Here is a 16,499-nt window from a genome sequence, read left to right on the forward strand (position 1 = left end):
GTTTTTCAAATCTTTAGGCTGATATGCTTGTTCACTGTCAAAGAATGACCAGAATACAGACATAGTTTATTTAAAGCAATTGCAATTCTATAAAATGATTAAATGACCAAAATTTAAAAAATAATGACTACACTCGCCGCTAGGGTCTCCACCCTTGCCTACTGCCTGGTCTCTAATGCCTATGTGACCCTGATACCTATCCCTGCAGGTAGTGTGCCCACAGGCTGGCAGCTGTCTTTTCAGGCTGAGCCTGACCAGGCCCCATGGAGCGAAGCCCGGCCACCAGGTGGTTGCCATCGTGCTACCCCCCAAAGTCTGGCTCCAGGAGGGCGACCCAGTTTCCCTATTCCAGCTGAGTTGACTCCCGTATGTAGGTTCTAAATCATAAGGGTTGTCATTAATCACTCTTTGTCTGGACCCTCCCCCAGGACCAATTTGCCTTGGGAGACCAAACCAGGGGCTAATATCCCAACAACATAGCTCCTGGACACACAAACCCGTCCACCACGATGAGGTGGGAGGGAAGTTGAGCTGAAAGGGAAAGCTTTCAATTTACTAGCCGATCTATGATTCCAACCCTCAACCATGGACATGAACTCTGGGTAGTGGCCGAAAGAATGAGATCGGGGGTTCAAACGGTTGGATTGAGATTCCTCAGGAGGGTGTCTGGGCTTGGCCTTGGAGATAGGGTCAGGAGCTTGGACATCCAGAGGGATCTCAAAGTGGAGACGCTGCTCCTTCAAGTCGAAAGGAGCCAGTTGAGGTGGTTAGGGCTTTTGATCAGGATACCTCCTGGGCGCCTCCCTGTGGAGGTTGTCCGGGCAAGTCAAACGGGGAGGAGACCCCTGGGCAGACCCAGAACTTTGGGTTGACTTACCTCGCCTGCTGCCTACACGACCCAACCCCAGATAAGCAGAAGAAGATGGGTGACTGGATGGAAGAAATAGGGACCAATTTTCGATTGAATTAAACTACCAATAAAGTCTCCTTTTTTGGTGCCAAATAACTACAAATGTTAAGTAGCAGCAATGAATGGGCCCTTGTGCCTTTGTGCATGTCCAGGGTTGGACCTCCTTCAAAAAAAGGAGGTCTTTGGAAATAGAAATAATGGAGGGCGTTTAGAAATGTTCAGAAGTGGTTTGTTATCAAATAAGTACAGTGTGAGGTAGTTCAGACCCTATACATTTGAATGATGGTGCACTTCCTGTCAAAATGGCGAGACTTCAAAATTTGACATCAGCCTTTTTGAAGAACTAACAGGCTGCTTTACAAAAACTGGAAATAAAGGATTTTTTGTTTGTTTTCTTTCTAAAATTTTGCAGGGGATTCCACTGAGTCGTTTTGCCATGCCCATATGCATAACTCAAATGATCCTTTCCTGTTTCTAAAATCTTGACTGGGCTCATTATTTATGAAAATCCAAATGTTCTAAACCCCTAAAAAAGCTACTTTCTGTTTCATGGCATTTAATACATTGCCAGGGTTAAGAACTTTAATTGTGGATCTATGAGGTTTGCATGATAAAATAGGGCAGATGTTAGGATTTCAGAAACCAATTTTGAGAGCAATTCTGGCAACCTGGTGGGATTGTCCCTATATATTTTTTTTTAGAAAGAACCACATCCTGTGCTATGGCGAAACACCAGATTTTGAGGAGCTGCCATGGCCACACCCTTTGAGTTGTCTGCATGAACTGAGTAACATTTTTTCACGTAGGTCTCTTCTTGCAGCAAACCAAATTTCAAGAGGGTCTGGAGAATCCCCTTGGAGGAGTTAATCCTTAAAAGACCACTTTGTCCCATTTTTTAACCAGAGATTTACGGTGACAGATTACTGTTTATTTGGCGATATCTGATTTTGCCGTCTCGTCTGTGTACCTAAATGCTGTCAATGACAACTGAAAAGTTAATAGGAATTTCAAGGGGAAGACTTCACCACTACCCCTGATAACTGTTTAAAAGAAAAAAAGGAACTGGAAATTGAGGGATAGGGGGAAAATTTAACAATGGGACTGACCCTTATCATGCAGGTAGTGAAGAAGATGACAATTAAAGAGGGGGTATAATGCCTTTTATTCCAAGGCTTTACACCATCTCACCCACGTAGTGGCTTCACATGGTTTACAGCTCAAAAAACTCCTCATATATCTCACACTGAAAAACCCTTATTTTAACCTCCGTCTGAAACGCTTCGTTTTTGCTGCTGTCTCTTCAACACCCCCCCAACAGACCTGCTTTCCTCCGACTGGCCAATTTTCCGGAGGCTGGCTGGGGGCAGGACTCAATGTTTTGTGCCCGCCCCCTCCAATGTGGCTATGTTTACATACTTGTAAACTTTGAAGGTCTGACTGAGTAAAATATGGCAAATTTTAATATATGTCCGTACGTGTTAGACCCGGAGTCTGACCCTGATACTTTGGAGAGACAGGAGGAAGAAAACCAGCAGCAGCAGCGAAGGATAGAGCAGGACATATCTCTTTGTTAAGTGTTTAATTACTGTTACTAAATTGCTAAATGGCTAAAAGGCCTTGTGGAGGCGGTCTGTTCCGCTTTGCAGGCAGCACAGACGAACCAGTCAGGAGATCCTATGGCGATGACCTCATCAGTTCGCTGCATCGAAATCTCGTCTCGGGAAGATCTTGCATATCTCGGGAGGATCTCGGAGAGATTCCCAACGAAACGTTTTCATCAGTTTACAGTCTAATTCCAAGATTACTGCCACATACATTTATCTTGCGGTTTGAAAATTTGCATATGTGAAGTATGGACACCCAACATGGTGAATTAATATTTATGTTTTAAAAATCGGATAAATATAATACCCCCTCTTTAAATACTCCTTTAAGGTCTTACATTAAAAGTAGACAGAAAAAGTCTGATCATCTACCTAAAATACATTTTTTTCCTTTAATGTCCCTATTCTGAGTTTTGAGAACCACTTCAGAGTGACCTAAGTTCTTGAACCACCCCAGTTCCTTATTTAGTCCTTGTTGATATTCTGGTGTAAAATCTGCCAAACATCATGTAATCATGTTGCAAATTTCCATTCCAGCAATTATGGATTAACTAGGCTTTCTAACATGGAAATTGCACCCCAGGCCAACATTGTTGCTTGTTCATTAGGCTGGTCATCATGTGAACGCTGCAGATGGGAAAGAGAATAAACTCCTTTAAAAATAATCCAAACCATTTCTGCAGGAAAAATAGGAAGACAAGTTGTCGCCAAAAACTTTTCTGGTTTCCTCATATAAAATGTGTTAAATATATACATATTCTGAAGATACATTTCGACATTTTTTTTTTTTTTTTTGCAGGAAAGTACGCCTTGTTCTCTTAAAGCATTTCATAAAGCATTTCCAGAAAATCTACTGATGCAAAGTTTTATCGTGGAATAGAACTTTTTATTATTTCCTGGTAGATAAGATCATTTGACATAGTCTTATCTAAAAGTTTTTATTTAACTTCTGATTTCAAAATACCACAAATTATCAAATTATATCATTACCTGTAGAACTTCCTGTTTTGTTTTCTTGAGATTGTAAGTGAAAAGCACAAAAAGAAGCTTGTTAGTTTGAGCTAACAGAATATTTAACGTTCCATAGCCCATTAATCTATACATCATTTTCTTCAGCTTAGGCAGAGCCAGGTCACATCCTTGAGAGGGTTGTCATACTCACAACAGTGCAGAAGTCTAAACCAGGCTTAAGGTGGCCATCATGACTGGTGCCGGTGGTCTTCTGGCCTCACCTACTCATAGCCACTTTCTAAACAGGGGCTTTAAACGGATCACTCAGACTCCCTGCCACCAATTTTCGAGAGGCATTTGGCTGCAGACCTCTATGGTGGGGGGTTTGCTCATCTGTTGCAGACCCCTATCCTGGGGCAACCCAGACTTGTGGGTGGGAAGCGATGTACAAACCCTTGTTGGGTTTTTCCTTAGTTTGTGATGTGTTGTTTTTAATTTTATCGCCCTTACCCTAACCCTAACCTAGTGTTGTAGTGCTCGAGAAAGGTCTTGAGACCAGTCTCAAGACCACATTTTGAATGTCTTGTCTTTGGTCTTGCTTCGGTCTTTAATTGTTCAACCTCATCATGTTTTTTTTTTTAATTGAATTTTATTTTACTTGGTCTTGCCTCTGTCTTGGCTTGTCTCGATCTTGGTTATGACTCTGTCTCGACCCCCAAAAGTCTTGGTCTTGGTGCACTCTGGTCTTGGGCAAGTCTTGGTCTCAGATAGCTGGTCTTGAGTACAACACTACCCTAACCTTTAGGGTTTGGTGTCTAACCCTAACCCTCTTTGGGTTTTTCTTTGTTTGTGGTGTTAAATTTAGATTTACAGCCCTCAGTAAATTTTCGATTTTTATTCATAAAATTCTGTTGTTGTGAGAAATAGCCACTTACCGTAATCTCTGACAGCAAGTGTCATTCAGGACACCATTCTAGTTCTGGCTCGGGTAATGCACGTCACTTCCCACCCCACAGTCAAAGTCGCCCCCTTTGAAGAGGTCTGCAGCCAGATCCTCTTGCAATTTTCCCCACCTTGCGTTAAGACAAGGGCTCCCGCGACCTATCTTGTTTTTCCTTTTCAGAGATATTTGCTTTGCCTTATGATTTTGGTATTGCTTTACCTTTAAGTCCAACTATTTCCATAAAAATAAACTATAAACTCAGTGATATGTGACTGGGACTATCAGACATTGTTCCTTATGTAATATGTTTTAAATTTTAAGTTCAGACCATATCTTCCCCCGGGTCTTAAATTCCAAAAAGCCTCACATGGACCTTGGCACAGATATGAAGACATGAAACTACGTCACTCTGGCTCCATGGACAGTTTGGAGCTCTACAGATAGTTGCGTTTGGCTCCAAACATTGAAAACCTCAGCAGAATCAGCCTGTTCATAAAGACATTAGAGATGGATTTTAAATGAGAAATGTCTAACAGAGTCTTTTTGTCTCTTATGACTTGATAACAGCCAGCAGATGCTCCGGACGAATCAATATTCTTCATTGAAACGTTGGTCATGGCGTGCTGTCTCTCAGATTCATGAAAAGAAGGGGTAGAGGTTCGAAATACACCCCTTCAATTGGAACATGTTTGACATTCAGTGCTATAACTTGTAATAAAATGGTTGTAAGTGTATAACCATCAGTTGATATTTGATTTTATCCTCCAATGAGGAGAAGCCTTTAAATTTTTAATATCATGTAATGTCACCCACTGCTGCTGCTGAAAGGCAACATTCAGTTCCCTAAATTTCCACTAGAGATAATTGAATTTAAGACTAATAAAAGTCTCTTTTATTCACCGTCTCCACCAAACATTAACCATGATATTGAAATTTACATGACAGAAAGGCAGAATAATCTCTGAAACCTGGGATCAGAACCTCGTACTTTTCTCCAGAGGAAATTTAAACAAAAGCAATCAGACAAAAGTTGAAAGACGCTTTGCTGTAGTGACGACGTTCAGTAAAACTGGAAGATTAGTCTATGCTACCTTTACATACAAAAAAATATCTGTGCGCTTTAAATGCTGCCACATACTCACGGACGCCAAAACATGAATCCACTAGAGGTTGCTGTCTGAAACGGATCTCCACATCTCCTTGGTTGCTGCTCAGCTCTGTCTAATCTCCACCAGGCTTATTGTGGTAGTCCGTCTTTGTGCCCAGGTGAGTTAACGTCATATTTGTAGTTTCTAACACTTATATTTCCTCAGAAAGTTCCAAGTTTATAAAGTATTCTGTTTACTACATTGCCCAACACTTTCCCCACAATAACCGCTGGTACTGCAATGTTTCGGTACGTACCTGTGAACGTACCTGTGCAGAAATACGTACGAAATAAGCACAGGATGACATCTGAAATGCATGGATACAAACCAAGCAGCAACCTCCGGTCCTGAAAAATGAAGCCAACGTGGAAGAGCAAAAAATTACAAAACTGCGAGTGTCCACTTGAGGCTGGCTGCAGGAACACAGGAGGTTCTGTCTGAACACCTGTTAAACAGCCGATTTTACACTAGAAATAAACTGGTTTACAGCCTGCTTCAAAAAACCAAACGTGTCTCATTAGCTAATGTCTTCGTGTGCTCTCACTGTATGGGGGGTGAATTTTTTTGTACTACAATGGTTTCGATTATATTTAGGAAAAACCTCACAATGATTGGCATGTCTCATTTGATTGAGTCTGATTCTGTCAACCAGAATGCTAGCTAGCTAGTTGACAGGAAGTCGAGCTGTTAGGTTGATCCAAAGTTTGGTTGAGACAGTGATTTTAATATGGAAGCCACTGCTTATTGGCTTCAAGAGCTGTTTGAGTCCGCCTATTGTAAGCAGACGGTTGATGTCACATTGGGTTTGTCCAATTCTTTCTACAGTCTATGGCCACATTTGAGGAAAATGAGAACAAACTACTGCACTGTGGAAAGAAGTTTAGTTTTTACAATGACGTCATAAAGCCCATGTGACCCTCTGTCGAGTATCCTACCACGGTTGCCTTCGCATCTCATCCGAACCGTGCCAGAGTCTGCTTGAATCACGCCTGAGACCACCTCCCCAAGTGGCACAGTTTGTTTGCATTCACACTGACCGAAACGAACCAGACTTCAGGATCAAGTGCACTCAGATCCGGGACCAGGCACCTAGGGTGAAAGCACCCTTTAGATCTTACTTATTGTGAGCTCACAGTGACTGTTGACGTCCAAAATCCAATCAGTTCACCCTTACATCCAAGCAAAGGCTTGTGCAAAATGTAACAAAAATCCTTCAATCCGTTCATAAAATATTATGTGCACAAAACCTCCATGTGTCATATCAAATGTCTGTGCAAAGTTTGGTGAAAATCCTCTAAAGTGTACTTGAGAAACTGTGTTCACAAAAATGGCCTAAAAGGAAGGGCTGAACACAAGACCCACTGACCCTGACTGATGAAAGTCGTGTGCGAAGTTTGATGAAACTCCATCAGTGTTTATGAGATACTGTACTCACAATAATCTAGACAGATGGAGTAACACCTAGCCCAAAAACATAAAGCCTCTAGCTGCTGGCTGCCACTGCTGTGGAGGTGCCAACACCCTCAGGGAAGAGTTTTATTCACAGTAAAAAAACACAAAGCTTCCTCATCAAAAATTCCTCCATAATTGTTGTTTTTGTCTAATCTGTTTTTGACAAGTCCTTTCAGGACTGATTTTCTCAACACATATTTTATCAGCTAGTCACACCCGTCATGATCTTTAAAAGGTGAGAGTCAGACCGCGTACAGGTAGTCACACGTTGGCGTCAAACGAGAAAATGATGAGTGGTCTGAAGGTCGCCTTCCTCCTGCTCCTGCTCACTGGGATTGCTGCAGGTAACCTGATTTTTTCTGTACCTAAAGATTCTTTTGCATGTAACATTTCATATTAGATAAATACACACATATATATATTTATGTCTACACCCTTGCCAAACCAATTGGAATAATTATAGAAAATGTATCAATGTAATCAAATTAGTTTGCAAAGTTATGAGAATAAAGTTTTAAGTGTTTGATATTCAGGTCATAAGTTTTCAAGAATAAAACTACAAGAAAGTTAAAATGTTACTAGTCAAAAATCTATAAATTTGTGAGACTAAAAAGACATGAGAATAACAAAATTAAACGTGATATGTCAAGGAAAAAATGTCCAAGGAGAAGAAATTCAAGAATTTTTAGGTAAAAATTATGCAACTATGGAGATAAACTTGAAAGAAAAGAAAATCCTAACGTTACAAGAGTCAAGTTGCGAATTTACATGTAGCAAAAATACAAAAATGGCTAATTTAAGGGGAAAATCCGTAAAGAGAAGAAGAGCAAAGGAAGTGGTTACGAGATTTGTGACTTAACAAGATTCAAATCGTAAATTTACCCCCCAAAAAGTTTATCATAAAGTAAATAATTGAAATTATGAGATCAAACTCAAAAAAGTTGCAATGTAACTAGATCAATGTCATAAATTTGAAGAAAAAAAAACCCTTTTTAAAGGAAAAAGTTTTAATGTAAGAACTTAACCCCAAGTTTGCAAGAGAACAAAGAAGTTAGAAGATTTACAATGTAACATGAACAAGTCTTAAAAAAAATTGTTAGTGAGGAAAGTAGGAATGTAATGTAAAAGAACAGCATACTTTTAAGGCAGTAAATTCTGAAAAAGTCATACATTTAAAGATTATAGTTGTGACAGAACAAAGTCGTATTCTTATGATAGATGTAAGATGTAATTTCATGAGAGGAAGCCTTTAATTTGTAGAGATAAAGTCATAAAAGAATCACCGCCCCACCCATTCCTGTCAAATAAAGATATAAATCAAGGAAAAATCTAAGAATACACTTTAATATCTTCATCTTTAGGAGTCACAGTAAGAAGAATAAGTCAGAAAGAACTTAAGATTTACTAAAATACAAAAATAAGGGATGTTTTTGTGTTTGTCGTATTTTGACTCTAGCGTGCAGAAGAACACAAGGTTTAAAGTTTCAGACCCACGCCCTGATTTTTCCAGCAGAAAACACCAACCCTCCAAACGCCCCCACAACATGATCGAGCATGATCTCTGCTCTTATGAAACAAGGGAGGGGATCTTTAAAGCCATTTAATCCTGCTGTTTGGTTTTATTTCCTTTTGTCTGTCTCTAACAGGAGACATCGACTGGTCTCAGTTGATGAACAGAGGTAAAGAGCTTACATCTTTAAATTCTTTTTTTTCAAAAGTATTCCCCTTTCATAGAATAGAAATGCAAAAATAAGAATAAAGAGCATAAAGGTTTTTTAATCATCTTTTTCTTGATGTTGCAAACTAATCTGTCCTAGGAGGTAAAGGAAGAACCACAACCAAGGCCACGACTACGACCACTACTACAGCCCCAAGTGAGTCTACAAACAAACTTATTCTACAACACCCGCAGATATTCTCAGTCTAATCAAAACAGCTGAAGTATTTTCACTAGGGATGCAAAAATCAGTTTTTTTGGTCACTGTTAACACAGTACAGCACATCACAGTAAATCTACTACAACTATGGCCTGGTGGGTATATGCCGCCCCAAAGTTCCAAATGTCAGACAGTGAGCGTTCAATGGTGGATCAAGAAGGGCCTAATGACACACCTTTGACCTATGACCTCCAAATCTCATCAGGTTATTCTTCAGTCTCAGTGGAAATTTGTGCAAGTTTTAAGAAAATCAATCAAAGTCTTCTTGAGATATTGCGTTCACAAGCGAAGGATGAACATGAGGCCCACTCACTTTTGACCTCTGACCTCCAAAATTATCAATAAACTTTATACAGGAAATTATTTCTAAGATTATTTCAAATGCTAACCAGATAACTAGAGAATTGCCACATTATTAGGAAGAATTACTTGACAACTAAAGCCTGATTTATGCTTCGGTGTCACGTCGACGGCGTACCGATGCTGTCGTTGACCATTTGAAGTTCTGCATCGAGGTGAACGTGTCGCTCTTCAATTCACCATCATTATAGGGGGGCGTGGCTGTGCGTGTGTCTGGTTTCACATCCAAATTCTTGTTTATCTTCTGGTCATGGTGACTGAGGTGAAGCGGGTGTGTTTGGAGTTGGAGCTAATAGATATTGACGAACAAATTCTTTTGTTGCAAATGTTGGGGCGACAGGGAAGACGTTTGCGGAGGTGGTATGTGCGACCACTAAACGAGCCGAGGCTGAGAACGGGTGAATTTACCACACTGGTTCGCTCACTGAGGGACCTGGATGACGTTTTTTGCGGACCAATCACAGCCCTTGCAGTCCACGTTGCTGCGACACGTGGTTAGGATTTTTTGGGGGTGCGTGTCAGGCTACGGCGTAGGGGTCCGGGATGATGCAGAGGGCTACGCGTAGCTACGCTGTCGATGCGACGCAGAAGCATAAATAAGGCTAATACATTCTTACTAGGCAAGTACGTCATTAATATTACCGTTATTACTTGGTATTATGCAAACATATTTCTAGGTCATTACTTCCTTGTTCTTGAGAAAATACAAGATGAGTACCTCATATTACTATAAAATCACTAAGTAATCAGGGCCCACTAAAATCAAGGGTTACTGTCAGGTGATGTTAACCAAAACTGCATTTAACGAAAGATAAAGGTTTAGTTTTTCAAATTAATGTCAAGGTTAAAATCAACCCTTTAAAGCCTGAAAACACAAATTATAGCCAGAAAATTCTAATTTTTTGAAAATGTTTATTTCACTTTCTTCTGAAACAAAAAAACAAAACAAAAAAACAACAAAAAAAGCAAATTTCCATTAAATTTAACATGAATATTTTTTTGTATCTCACTTGATATATTAGGTGTTTCTGGTAATTGATAGTCCACTTGAGGACATTTTTTATGATATTCAGATTGTATTCAATATCATAAAAGGTATCATAAAAGTATGTATCAAATATGCAACAACAGGCTTTAAGGGGTTAAAAGTGAATACACATAAGAAACAAATCACGTACAGTACATGTGCGCAGCGCTACCTACTAAGAAAGATTGGGGAACCTTATGCCTTATGGCTGTTTTTAGTGGAGGAGGATGACTGACCCACGGCAGCAGCAGATGAAAGTCTGAAAGTAGTCTTTAACTACGCTACCCTTCAACCAAATGCTTCTCTCAGCCACATGAACCCTGAAAATGTATTAGTTGCTGATCGATCACTTTATCTCTAATTTTATCAGATACTTTCCTGAGTTTTACTTAGTGACCATTGTATTACAAGAACATTTATTTATTATTTATGTTTAATAAAAAACATAACTGACCAGATAAATGTTTGAATCAAGAGAATTATTTTGAAGTCATAAAGTGCAGCACTGAGTGTTGGATTTGGAGAAGCTCTGCTGCCCCCAAATGGCCAAACCGATCACTAACAGCTCAAAGTCAAACCATCTATCGTCTGATTCTTTCCTGATTTCTTTGACGTCTAATGGTGAATCATGAGGAAAAAATGAGCCACTTTATTTCCACATTGGACATAGTTATATAAAACATCAGCAGATAAATAGCATAGTGTCATAAAATGTAATTTCATGAGTTTATTAAAGCACATTTTCCCCTTTTTATACAGATCGCAGACCTGCTGCAGGAGGTGAGTTCTCCAAATATTGATGAATTAATTTTTATTCTTCTGCATATTTGTCACACCTAATATAATCAAACAAATCCTAATATTAGACCAAAATAACCAGAGTAAATACAAAATTTTACAGTTTTAAATGATAATTCCAAACCTACCTGGCCTTATGTGACCTGTTGAATCAAGGTGTGGTCAGGTAGGTTTGGATGGCTGTCTTCCCTTAACAAATAAAATCAAACCGTTAAAAACTGCTTTCTGTATTTACTCATTTAGGGTGACAATGTGTAAAATAAATCAAGAATGGAGCAAGGATTTTTTTTCACAGCACTGTATCCTAAACTTTTTTAAAACAACTTTTCAGGTGATGACTTACTGAAGCTGGAGGATGCTCTTCTTTCTACAGGTAAAGATCTTTTAAAGTCTTTTTCATGTATTAGCTATTCTAGTTTTGTAGAAAAATACTGTAAAGAAAATAGAATAAACAATAAATTATTTAGAGGGATAAAAAAAAACAGGTAAAAAGTGAGATGAAATAGACTAATTTGAAACTCACTAGAGGCAGCCTCACCGCAAATATGAGAGTCCATAGTAGTGCACGTAGCAGGGCACAGAACCTTTATCCACAAATGGGGAAAACTTTGAACAGTGGTGAACCTTCCTGGAGTGGCTGGCCTACCAAACAAACCCAAAAGCCTCATATTCTTGTGCTTTTCAAAATAGAGAGTAAACAGCATCACCATGTGGCCATAAGTGGAAATGCATCATGTTTCTCCACACATCAGTGTCTGTAGCAACCATTTTTTGGATTTCAGTGATGAAATAAGAAAAACAGTGTTGTAAAACGATACTGCAATAACTGACATATTCAAATATTCTTCTTCCCACAGCAGAACCCCCGACCCAAAGTGGTGAGTGCCAGCTTGCTATGCAAAGAAACAATCTTGACTTGTAAAAATAGCACATTTTTTGTGTGTAAACATCAAATTTGTTTTCTCAGATTGCATTCAGAGGGAAATGATCCAGAGACTGAGCAGGATGATGGTGAAACAGAACGAACTGATGCAGCAGCTCATCAACGCTCTCTGCAGGAACGGGAGGTGTGGGAACTGAGCGATGACGAGAAACAACACTGTAAGATCGTACTTTTACAATCTAATATTTATTTTCTTTTCGTTTAATTGTCTGCTTTTACTAACTGAAACTTTCTTTTGTTTTCAGAGACAAAGAAGACATGAAAAACAATGAAACTGTCCCAAAAGAAGCCTTGAAATTATGTATAATTCAATTCTCATTTATTAAGAAATTACTAATCTCATTAACCCATCCATTATGATTATAATCCTGTTTAAGATACTTCATTTCTTTCAATAAAGATCATAAGCGGTGACTTTTGTGTGCATTTATTCACATTTAAAGGAAATATCGGCATTTTGAAGCCTTGTCTGATTGTTTTCGTATTTTGTTGGTTAAAAGCCCCATCTCAACCAGGAACTGAAGAAATAAAATACATTGAACAAAAAGGACTAAAAGAAAATACCACATTACTATGCTGTAATCTTGAGGCTTCTTGGAGAACAAGGCCTCAGACTATATTTGAGTCAAAATTTCAAGAAAATTGCATAAGTGACTTTTTCAGCTAGACTTGAGCTTAAATAAGACCCAGTTGTAAGTTTAATTGTGCAGAATGGTTGTATTTAATCAGGTTTCCCTGTCATGTTTGGTCCAAGTGCATATTTGTGTTAAAAAGAGAAGAAAAGTCAAGAGCCTGCTTTAGGCTAACGGAGTTCAACATTGCGTGAAAGGAAGCTAACCAGCTATGAAAACTTGCTCTATTCTACAATTCCCTTCCTATCAGTAACAAAATGACACGTTTTGATTTTCTTTCTTTACCTGTCTTAAAGATAAAGAAAAAATATAAACTCAGGTAAAAACTCTTCCATCATAAACTTGCCTGTGCAGAGCTTCAAACTTTAGAGCCAACCAAAAGGTGCAAAACATGCTAAAAAAAAGTGAGTTTTCAGCCAAATGTCCACTTTAATAACACCCAAATATTGGCCGGATTATAGGAAATGTTTTTTATTTATAATTGTCGATGAAAAGTTATCTTTGGAAGCCCATTTCCGCCAAATAAAAAAGAAAAAATTGTGAAAGTAAGGCAATTCTTGAAAGAAAAAAAAAATCTAAGATCTAGAAAGTCAAAATTAATGAGATAAAAAGTCATTATTATGAGTTATAAAGTCGCAATTATGAGATAAAAAATAATAAGATTAAAAAGTCAAAATAATGAGATAAAAAGTCATAGTAATGAGATAAAGACATAATGACATAAAAAGTCATGAGATAGAAAGTCATAATTATGGGATAAAAAGTCAAAATAATGACATAAAAAGTCAAAATAATGACATAAAAAGTAATATTATGAGATAAAAATTCATAATAATGAGATAAAAAGTTATAATTGAGATAAAAAGTCAAAATGAGATAAAAAGTCAAAATAATGACATAAAAAGTAATATAATGAGATAAAAATTCATAATAATGACATAAAGAGTTATAATTGAGATAAAAAGTCAAAATAAGATAAAAAGTCATAATGAGATAAAAAGTCGTAATAATGAGATAAAAAGTCATGATAATTACAAAAAAAGTCAAAATAATGAGATAAAAATCATAATAATCAGATAAAGTCAAAATAATGACATAAAAAAATCATAATAATCAGTTAAAGTCAAAATAATGAGATAAGTCATAATAATGAGATAAAAAGTTGTAATATGAGATAAAAAAATCATAATTATGAGATAAAAGTCTCAGTTATCATATGAAAAGTCAAAAGTATGAGATAATAAAGTCTGAAATATGAGATAAAAATTGAGATAAAAAGTCTAAAAAGACTGTCATAATTTCGACTTGGTATCTCATGATTTTGACTTTTTCCCCTCATAATTATGACTATATTTCATAATTTTGAGTTTTTATCTCATAATTTCGACCTGGGATTCTTTATTTATTGCCTTATTTCCACATTTTTCTTTTTTACGTGGCGGAAATTGGCTTCCACAGTTATCACTATGTGTGTTGCAAACTCAAATGTCTTTTTGCAAATGCAGTTCTGTGCCTTCTGGGACAAACAGCTTTCCAATGGGCGGAACCTCTCTGAATTACAAACTACTGTACTTGTGCACTTGTCTGTCCCAAATATCAATAAGGTTAGGGTTAGGGCAAAATACCACCTAATTACAAAGGAGTTGCCACAATATTGAGAAGTTTAGGTTTAGGGTATGAAAAAACATTATTACTAGAGAAGTGCAAAGATATTAAGAAGGTTATGATTAGGTCAAACTATAACCTAATTACTAGACAATTGCCAAAATATTAAGAGGGTTAGGATTTAGGTAAATACCACCTATTTATTAGAGAATTGCCACAATATTACAAAAGGTTAAGATTCGAGCAAAACCCCACCTAATTACTAGAGAACCCTAACCCGAAGTACCAGAGAAGTCTTTTATATGTTAACTATTCTAGTTATGTCGGAAACTTAGTAAATGAAACCAGTGCCAAAGGAAATAGTGTAAAAAAAATTATGGTAAATATTTTCAAATGAAGGTGCTGTTTTGTGCCACTAGGTGGCGCATCTGTCTCACCAAGCTCTCTGTTTAACCAGCTGGTCGCGTCAGTTCCCACCCATCAGACACCTTTATGCAAAGAGACCCTCCCTTTCACTTATTTTAAATATGATTTCCACGTAGAAATTGAGTACATAATGCAGCTCTATAAAGTTTTATTTTCCATATAAGAAGAATTAGAGTTACTATTTGATTACTTGTATACCATTAAACATGTTTTTGTCTTCCAATAAGATTTGAAAGTTTGCCGTTCAAAAGCACCATTTAGAACTCGCTAATTTCAAGACTTCGGTGTATACCAGCAAAACGGTACACTATAGTTTTGCTTTCTTTCCATGTACCAACGAGAGAAAGGGTAATGGAAGCTTCGGTTATAGCGTCTCTATCAAGCAAGTCAAAATTTCAAGAAAACTGAGGCTTTTCCCGTAACTTTAACGTACAGCGCTTCGCTGTTTTAAGCTAGCTATTGCCGCAGGAGAATGATATTAAAGTGACTTTTTCAGGTAGACTTGAGCTTAAATAATACCCAGATGTAAGCCGGATTGTGCTAGATAGACTTATTTAATGGCTTTTATCTGCCATGTTTTGTCAAAGTGGATATTTGAGTCAAAAACAGAAAACTCAAAAAACACGCATTTGGCTAAGGGAGTTCGGCGTTGCGTGAAGTTAAGCTAACTTCAAAAAATTGTAATGTAGGCTATCTATGACATAATAACGCAACTTCCTGATGAATTAATTGACATTTATTCTTTCTGATTCCAGTAAAGATTGATAACTTTTCCAAAAACATACAAAACTAGCAATTAAAATTTGATATATTCTACAATTCTCTTAATATCAGTAATAAAATGACACGTTGTGATTTACTTTCTTTACCTGTCTTAATGATAGAGACAGAAATATTAATCCGGGTATAACGCTTGCATCATAAAGCTTCTCATTACAGCAGCTAAAGCAGTTTTTGGCCGGAACTTGCCTGCACAGCGCTTCCAACTTTTGAGCCAAGCAAAAGGTGCAAAGCCAGCTGTAAAAGTAAATTTTCAGCTAAATTTCCGCTGTAATAACACCAAAATGTAGGCCGAATTATGGTAAATGGTTGTTTATAATTGTAGACTAATTGTTATGGCTTGTCACTGTGTGCATTGTGTTAAAAACTGAAGAAAACTCATAAACACGCATTTTGCAAACGGAGTTCGGCCTCGCGTAAAATGGAGCAAACGTCTGGTGAATCAGACTTTAATTTTGGGTATTTTTTTAACCAAGACGGAGAAAGAGAGAAAACTTTAAGTAAATGGCACAATCATGGAAAATTTTGGACCACTTTTAAACCAAAATAGGACGCGAGAAAGCTCGTGTTAAAGTAAAAGTAAGAAAGGCAGTTCAAAATACTATTTAAAATTGCTCTATTTCAGGTTGTATTGTCTTGTAGTAAAAACGTGCACGGTTTTCAACACTATCAAAGAACCTACACTAACTCGAAAGTGTAAGGTGTAAGGATTAATTCGGTTATCTTATGTCCTCTAAGTAGAGGATGATTTTGACAAAATCGCAGCTTTTCTCTGTAACTCTTAAACGTGGAGCGTCGCTGTGGACGTGCGCTGAAGAAGCGAGGACAAGACTTTAAAAGTGGGCTTTTTCAGAAAAGTTGGGGCTTTTTAAAGACCCGGATGTAAGCCGAATGGCGTATCTGGTTGTAGTTTTGAGGTTTCATCTGTAATTTGTCGTCAATAGTGCTTAATTGTGTTGATAATGACAGCAAACTCAGAAACC

The sequence above is a fragment of the Cheilinus undulatus genome, linkage group 24 (assembly GCF_018320785.1).
Source record: "Cheilinus undulatus linkage group 24, ASM1832078v1, whole genome shotgun sequence".
NCBI lineage: Eukaryota > Metazoa > Chordata > Actinopteri > Labriformes > Labridae > Cheilinus > Cheilinus undulatus.